Raw genomic sequence first — 9,204 nt, 5'->3', positions numbered from 1 at the left:
GCACTTGCCCCTACAGCCTGTAAAGGCTACACGGGGGATCTTTGTACTCGATGTCTACTGTAATGTAGACCGACGCCACTGCTTCTCTACAATAAAGTTTAAAAAATCACAACAACCGACTGGTGAGTACAGCGCCTCTGTAAACGAGTATATTATATCTTTTATAGGCGTAAGTTTATATTTTATTCTTGAAAAGTCGTATGTACAGTGGTTGAAAACGTAGGCAAACCACAATTACAGCTCGCAGATAACTCGCAAATTCTATTAACCAACAGCCTCCAATCCCGCCTCCCACATGTTACGAATTAATGAACATCAATACTTTTAACCGATTGTCCACGTCTGTGCGGTGATATCCTAACTGGCTAGCCACTGTAAAGCGACGAGAAGTTTAAAAATAATCAACGGACGCGCTGTGCATGCGTGAGGTAAATGTGTTTACCATTGGGAACCAACATTACTCTGGATTACCAGATGGATGTAAATGTTATTCCTAGTTATTTTATATCGGCAGATTCATACCACACGATTGTTCACCAATGACTTTCACATCTGATATAATTTCGCACGTTTATAAATCACCTCACGTTTATAAATCACCTCACGTTTATAAATTATCAAGTTTATAAATCACCTAACGTTTATAAATCACCTCACGTTTATAAATTATCAAGTTTATTAATCATCTCAAGTTTATAAATCACCTCACGGTACCCCGCAGGGGTCCCCGTAGCCCCCCGGTTTAAGAACCACCGCTCTAAGCAATAACTTTGACTTGCAAAGTTCACGCTTTTTGAGGAAAACAAATTCACGATTTTAAAAATTATTGCCCCCAATGGTGAAACAGATGACCTATTGGTACGAGGACTGAAGTAGAGAGTGGCACTCCAGGAGTGTTTTTTAAACTATAATACTAAAGTACTTTTTATTTTACCGGATAAGGCCCCACTGAGCTTGAGAACAATTTTTTGAAGCGACTTGTCTATCACAAATTATAGCTCAACGAAGGTGAGGTAGCTTATCACGTGGACATTTATAGCAGCAGCCAAACACTCTAAACGCGTGGTGACGTTTATTCTAAATGTGGAGGGTAAATCGGAGGACCTGGGAAAAATCCACGCGACTACGGGGAGAGACGCAAACTCCAAATATACAGCAGCAGCAGCAGGCGTCAGTCGGGATAGAACCCACGACCTCCTAATTGATAAAATAAAATAACACAATAATATTCTCACGACCTTTAAGTGATCTGAGCGTGGCTTTTTCACTCCAGTGCTGTCCTCCAGACCGTCTCGTCCCTTCACCTGATGAAGGCCGCTTGTGTTGTGGCCGAAACGTCGTGAGAATATTATTGTGTTATTTATTTTATCAATTTATTATTTTATTCTCATTCTACGTGACTTTACCGAAAGAACCAAAGAAGATGAATCCTTGCAGTCACGAAAGCTTTAAATCGAAACCGGGTGAGGTAGTTAACATCTCCTAGGTGAGGTAGTTAAAATCTCTTAGGTGAGATGGTTAACATCTCCTAGGTGAGATGGTTAACATCTCCTAGGTGAGGTGGTTAACATCTCCTAGGTGAGGTAGTTAACATCTTCTGGGTGAGGTAGTTAACATCTCCTGGGTGAGGTGGTTAACATCTCCTAGGTGAGGTAGTTAACATCTCCTAGGTGAGGTAGTTAACATCTCCTGGGTGAGGTAGTTAACATCTCCTGGGTGAGGTGGTTAACATCTCCTGGGTGAGATAGTTAACATCTCCTAGGTGAGGTAGTTAACATCTCCTAGGTGAGGTAGTTAACATCTCCTAGGTGAGATAGTTAACATCTCTTGGGTGAGGTGGTTAACATCTCCTGGGTGAGATAGTTAACATCTCCTAGGTGAGGTAGTTAACATCTCCTAGGTGAGGTGGTTAACATCTCCTAGGTGAGGTGGTTAACATCTTCTGGGTGAGGTAGTTAACATTTCCTAGGTGAGTTAGTTAACATCTCCTAGGTGAGGTGGTTAACATCTCCTGGGTGAGGTAGTTAACATCTCCTAGGTGAGGTAGTTAACATCTCCTAGGTGAGGTAGTTAACATCTTCTGGGTGAGGTAGTTAACATCTCCTAGGTGAGTTAGTTAACATCTCCTCGGTGAGGTAGTTAACATCTCCTCGTTGAGGTGGTTAACATCTCCTGGGTGAGGTAGTTAACATCTCCTGGGTGAGGTAGTTAACATCTCCTGGGTGAGGTAGTTAACATCTCCTGGGTGAGGTAGTTAACACCACTGGGGAGACAGAGGCGACATGGTGCTGGCCACCCACATTCACCACGTACCCCCAGGAGTCCGCATACTCCCGGCTGAGAACTACTGTGGAGTAGAATACCATTTGTTATAGAGTTTTTATTACACATAAGGGACAGATAGCTATGAGGGAGCCATACTGTCTTGCTTGCTACCTACTTGTATTTGATGACATGTTCTCAATGATGTTAATTCTTTGTTGAGTTTTGTATACGCAATGCATCATCGGCTTCCATCATCTATACACTGCTGGATCAAGGGCTTTCCCAATACCAAGATAATAATCTTGATTTGAAGCTTTCCCACCTGATGATGGACGCTTGTGTTGCGCCCGAAACGTTGTGATATATTTTTATTTTATACCTACGTGACTTTACTGAAAGAACCAAAGAGTCTTCTTTGGTTCTTTCGGTAAAGTCACGTAGAATGAGAATAAAATAATAAATTGATAAAATAACGCAATAATATTCTCACGACGTTTCGGCCACAACACAAGCGGCCTTCATCAAAGAAGATGAATCCTTGCAGTCACGAAAGCTTTAAATCGAAACCAGGTGAGGTAGTTAACATCTCCTAGGTGAGGTAGTTAAAATCTCTTAGGTGAGATGGTTAACATCTCCTAGGTGAGGTGGTTAACATCTCCTAGGTGAGGTGGTTAACATCTCCTTGGTGAGGTAGTTAACATCTCCTGGGTGAGGTAGTTAACATCTCCTGGGTGAGGTGGTTAACATCTCCTAGATGAGGTAGTTAACATCTCCTAGGTGAGGTAGTTAACATCTCCTGGGTGAGGTAGTTAACATCTCCTGGGTGAGGTGGTTAACATCTCCTGGGTGAGATAGTTAACATCTCCTAGGTGAGGTAGTTAACATCTCCTAGGTGAGGTAGTTAACATCTCCTAGGTGAGATAGTTAACATCTCCTGGGTGAGGTGGTTAACATCTCCTGGGTGAGATAGTAAACATCTCCTAGGTGAGGTAGTTAACATCTCCTAGGTGAGGTAGTTAACATCTCCTAGGTGAGGTAGTTAAAATCTCTTAGGTGAGATGGTTAACATCTCCTAGGTGAGATGGTTAACATCTCCTAGGTGAGGTGGTTAACATCTCCTAGGCGAGGTAGTTAACATCTCCTGGGTGAGGTAGTTAACATCTCCTGGGTGAGGTGGTTAACATCTCCTAGGTGAGATAGTTAACATCTCCTGGGTGAGGTGGTTAACATCTCCTGGGTGAGATAGTTAACATCTCCTAGGTGAGGTAGTTAACATCTACTAGGTGAGGTAGTTAACATCTCCTAGGTGAGGTAGTTAACATCTCCTAGGTGAGGTGGTTAACATCTCCTGGGTGAGGTAGTTAACATCTCCTAGGTGAGGTAGTTAACATCTCCTAGGTGAGTTAGTTAACATCTCCTCGGTGAGGTAGTTAACATCTCCTCGTTGAGGTGGTTAACATCTCCTCGTTGAGGTGGTTAACATCTCCTGGGTGAGGTAGTTAACATCTCCTGGGTGAGGTAGTTAACATCTCCTGGGCGAGGTAGTTAACATCTCCTGGGTGAGGTAGTTAACACCACTGGGGAGACAGAGGCGACATGGTGCTGGCCACCCACATTCACCACGTACCCCCAGGAGTCCGCATACTCCCGGCTGAGAACTACTGTGGAGTAGAATACCATTTGTTATAGAGTTTTTATTACACATAAGGGACAGATAGCTATGAGGGAGCCATACTGTCTTGCTTGCTACCTACTTGTATTTGATGACATGTTCTCAATGATGTTAATTCTTTGTTGAGTTTTGTATACGTAATGCATCATCGGCTTCCATCATCTATACACTGCTGGATCAAGGGCTTTCCCAATACCAAAGATAATAATCTTGATTTGAAGCTTTCCCACCTGATGATGGACGCTTGTGTTGCGCCCGAAACGTTGTGATTTATTTTTATTTTATACCTACGTGACTTTACTGAAAGAACCAAAGAGTCTTCTTTGGTTCTTTCGGTAAAGTCACGTAGCATGAGAATAAAATAATAAATTGATAAAATAACGCAATAATATTCTCACGACGTTTCGGCCACAACACAAGCGGCCTTCATCAAAGAAGATGAATCCTTGCAGTCACGAAAGCTTTAAATCGAAACCAGGTGAGGTAGTTAACATCTCCTAGGTGAGGTAGTTAAAATCTCTTAGGTGAGATGGTTAACATCTCCTAGGTGAGGTGGTTAACATCTCCTAGGTGAGGTGGTTAACATCTCCTAGGTGAGGTAGTTAACATCTCCTGGGTGAGGTAGTTAACATCTCCTGGGTGAGGTGGTTAACATCTCCTAGGTGAGGTAGTTAACATCTCCTAGGTGAGGTAGTTAACATCTCCTGGGTGAGGTAGTTAACATCTCCTGGGTGAGGTGGTTAACATCTCCTGGGTGAGATAGTTAACATCTCCTAGGTGAGGTAGTTAACATCTCCTAGGTGAGGTAGTTAACATCTCCTAGGTGAGATAGTTAACATCTCCTGGGTGAGGTGGTTAACATCTCCTGGGTGAGATAGTTAACATCTCCTAGGTGAGGTAGTTAACATCTCCTAGGTGAGGTAGTTAACATCTCCTAGGTGAGATAGTTAACATCTCCTGGGTGAGGTGGTTAACATCTCCTGGGTGAGATAGTTAACATCTCCTAGGTGAGGTAGTTAACATCTCCTAGGTGAGGTATTTAACATCTCCTAGGTGAGGTAGTTAAAATCTTTTAGGTGAGATGGTTAACATCTCCTAGGTGAGATGGTTAACATCTCCTAGGTGAGGTGGTTAACATCTCCTAGGTGAAGTAGTTAACATCTCCTAGGTGAGGTAGTTAACATCTCCTGGGTGAGGTGGTTAACATCTCCTAGGTGAGGTAGTTAACATCTCCTGGGTGAGTTAGTTAACATCTCCTAGGTGAGGTAGTTAACATCTCCTAGGTGAGGTAGTTAACATCTCCTGGGTGAGGTAGTTAACATCTCCTATGTGAGTTAGTTAACATCTCCTCGGTGAGGTAGTTAACATCTCCTCGTTGAGGTGGTTAACATCTCCTGGGTGAGGTAGTTACCATCTCCTGGGTGAGGTAGTTAACATCTCCTGGGTGAGGTAGTTAACATCTCCTGGGTGAGGTAGTTAACATCTCCTAGGTGAGGTAGTTAACATCTCCTAGGTGAGGTGGTTAACATCTCCTAGGTGAGGTAGTTAACATCTCCTAGGTGAGGTAGTTAACATCTCCTAGGTGAGTTAGTTAACATCTCCTCGGTGAGGTAGTTAACATCTCCTCGTTGAGGTGGTTAACATCTCCTGGGTGAGGTAGTTAACATCTCCTGGGTGAGGTAGTTAACATCTCCTGGGTGAGGTAGTTAACATCTCCTGGGTGAGGTAGTTAACACCACTGGGGAGACAGAGGCGACATGGTGCTGGCCACCCACATTCACCACGTACCCCCAGGAGTCCGCATACTCCCGGCTGAGAACTACTGTGGAGTAGAATACCATTTGTTATAGAGTTTTTATTACACATAAGGGACAGATAGCTATGAGGGAGCCATACTGTCTTGCTTGCTACCTACTTGTATTTGATGACATGTTCTCAATGATGTTAATTCTTTGTTGAGTTTTGTATACGCAATGCATCATCGGCTTCCATCATCTATACACTGCTGGATCAAGGGCTTTCCCAATACCAAAGATAATAATCTTGATTTGAAGCTTTCCCACCTGATGATGGACGCTTGTGTTGCGCCCGAAACGTTGTGATTTATTTTTATTTTATACCTACGTGACTTTACCGAAAGAACCAAAGAGTCTTCTTTGGTTCTTTCGGTAAAGTCATGTAGAATGAGAATAAAATAATGAATTGATAAAATAACGCAATAATATTCTCACGACGTTTCGGCCAAAACACAAGCGGCCTTCATCAAAGAAGATGAATCCTTGCAGTCACGAAAGCTTTAAATCGAAACCAGGTGAGGTAGTTAACATCTCCTAGGTGAGGTAGTTAAAATCTCTTAGGTGAGATGGTTAACATCTCCTAGGTGAGGTGGTTAACATCTCCTAGGTGAGGTGGTTAACATCTCCTTGGTGAGGTAATTAACATCTCCTGGGTGAGGTGGTTAACATCTCCTAGGTGAGGTAGTTAACATCTCCTAGGTGAGGTAGTTAACATCTCCTGGGTGAGGTAGTTAACATCTCCTGGGTGAGGTGGTTAACATCTCCTGGGTGAGATAGTTAACATCTCCTAGGTGAGGTAGTTAACATCTCCTAGGTGAGGTAGTTAACATCTCCTAGGTGAGATAGTTAACATCTCCTGGGTGAGGTGGTTAACATCTCCTGGGTGAGATAGTTAACATCTCCTAGGTGAGGTAGTTAACATCTCCTAGGTGAGATAGTTAACATCTCCTGGGTGAGGTGGTTAACATCTCCTGGGTGAGATAGTTAACATCTCCTAGGTGAGGTAGTTAACATCTACTAGGTGAGGTAGTTAACATCTCCTAGGTGAGGTAGTTAACATCTCCTAGGTGAGGTGGTTAACATCTCCTGGGTGAGGTAGTTAACATCTCCTAGGTGAGGTAGTTAACATCTCCTAGGTGAGTTAGTTAACATCTCCTCGGTGAGGTAGTTAACATCTCCTTGTTGAGGTGGTTAACATCTCCTGGGTGAGGTAGTTAACATCTCCTGGGTGAGGTAGTTAACATCTCCTGGGTGAGGTAGTTAACATCTCCTGGGTGAGGTAGTTAACACCACTGGGGAGACAGAGGCGACATGGTGCTGGCCACCCACATTCACCACGTACCCCCAGGAGTCCGCATACTCCCGGCTGAGAACTACTGTGGAGTAGAATACCATTTGTTATAGAGTTTTTATTACACATAAGGGACAGATAGCTATGAGGGAGCCATACTGTCTTGCTTGCTACCTACTTGTATTTGATGACATGTTCTCAATGATGTTAATTCTTTGTTGAGTTTTGTATACGCAATGCATCATCGGCTTCCATCATCTATACACTGCTGGATCAAGGGCTTTCCCAATACCAAAGATAATAATCTTGATTTGAAGCTTTCCCACCTGATGATGGACGCTTGTGTTGCGCCCGAAACGTTGTAATTTATTTTTATTTTATACCTACGTGACTTTACTGAAAGAACCAAAGAGTCTTCTTTGAGTCTTCTTTGGTTCTTTGGGTAAAGTCACGTAGAATGAGAATAAAATAATAAATTGATAAAATAACGCAATAATATTCTCACGACGTTTCGGCCACAACACAAGCGGCCTTCATCAAAGAAGATGAATCCTTGCAGTCACGAAAGCTTTAAATCGAAATCAGGTGAGGTAGTTAACATCTCCTAGGTGAGGTAGTTAAAATCTCTTAGGTGAGATGGTTAACATCTCCTAGGTGAGGTGGTTAACATCTCATATGGCGCCGATGATGGCAGCCTCGGCCGGTTGGTGCGCCCTGTTTTGTCCAGTTTTGTCTTGTTTTGTCTTGAGAGGGGCTTGCTGTTCAACACACTCGTGCTGGTGAGAGAGGCCTGCTGTTCATCACACCCGTGCTGGTGAGAGAGGCCTGCTGTTTTGGGGCCTGCTGTTCATCACACCCGTGCTGGTGAGAGAGGCCTGCTGTTCAGTACACCCGTGTTGAGGGGCCTGCTGTTCAGCACACCCTTGCTGGTGAGAGAGGCCTGCTGTTCAACACACCCGTGCTGGTGAGAGGGGCCTGCTTTTCAGCACACCCGTGCTGGTGAGAGAGGCCTGCTGTTCAACACACCCGTGCTGGTGAGAGGGGCCTGCTTTTCAGCACACCCGTGCTGGTGAGAGGGGCCTGCTGTTCAGCACACCCGTGCTGGTGAGAGAGGCCTGCTGTTCAGCTCACACGTGTTGAGGGGCCTGCTGTTCAGCACACCCGTGCTGCTGAGAGGGGCCTGCTGTTCATCACATCCGTGTTGGTGAGAGGGGCCTGCTGTTCAGCACACCGGTGCTGGTGAGAGAGGCCTGCTGTTCAGCACACCCGTGTTGAGGGGCCTGCTGTTCAGCACACCCGTGCTGGTGAGAGGGGCCTGCTGTTGAGGGACCTACTGTTCAGCACACCCGTGTTGGTCAGAGAGGCCTGCTGTTCAGCACACCCGTGTTGAGGGGCCTACTGTTCAGCACACCCGTGCTGGTGAGAGGGGCCTGCTGTTCAACAGACCCGTGCTGGTGAGAGGGGCCTACTGTTCAGCACACCCGTGCTGGTGAGAGGGGCCTGCTGTTCAACACACCCGTGCTGGTGAGAGGGGCCTGCTGTTCAACACACCCGTGCTGGTGAGAGGGGCCTGCTGTTCAACACACCCGTGCTGGTGAGAGGGGCCTGCTGTTCATCACACCCGTGCTGGTGAGAGAGGCCTACTATTCATCACACCCGTGCTGGTGTGAGGGGCGTGCTGTTCATCACCCCCGTGTTGGTGAGAGGGGCCTGCTGTTCACTTCCATGCTGGTGAGAGAGGCCTACTGTTCAACACACCAGTGCTGGTGAGAGAGTCCTGCTGTTCAGCACACCCGTGCTGGTGCGAAGATGGCGCTGATGATGGTAGCCTCAGCCGGTCGGTGCGCCCTGTTTTGTCTTGTTTTGTCTGTCAATTCAGTGTTTTGCCAAGATTTTCGGAGTTCTCTAACAAGAGACGAACTTTTAAATATCAGGGAAACAACTCCTGTGGATTTAATTCCTACTTTTCTGCTTCCAGCGGCAGAATTAGTAGGCATTCTAGTCAATGCCGCGCTAGGCTTTGCTCAAGCAACGAAACGCCGCCCAAGGGGTAAACGGTCGGGGGCTCTCGTACGGCTACGCAGACGCGGGATCCGAACAGTGCTTCCGAGCTTTTTCCTCTCCAACGTACGTTCACTGTACAACAAAATGGATGAACTTCAGCTACTGATGGTAAAAAA

This window comes from Petromyzon marinus, chromosome 38, assembly GCF_048934315.1.
Source record: "Petromyzon marinus isolate PM22_M1 ecotype Great Lakes invasive population chromosome 38, UKy_Petmar_22M1.pri1.0, whole genome shotgun sequence".
NCBI lineage: Eukaryota > Metazoa > Chordata > Hyperoartia > Petromyzontiformes > Petromyzontidae > Petromyzon > Petromyzon marinus.
This window is presented reverse-complemented; position numbering follows the sequence as displayed.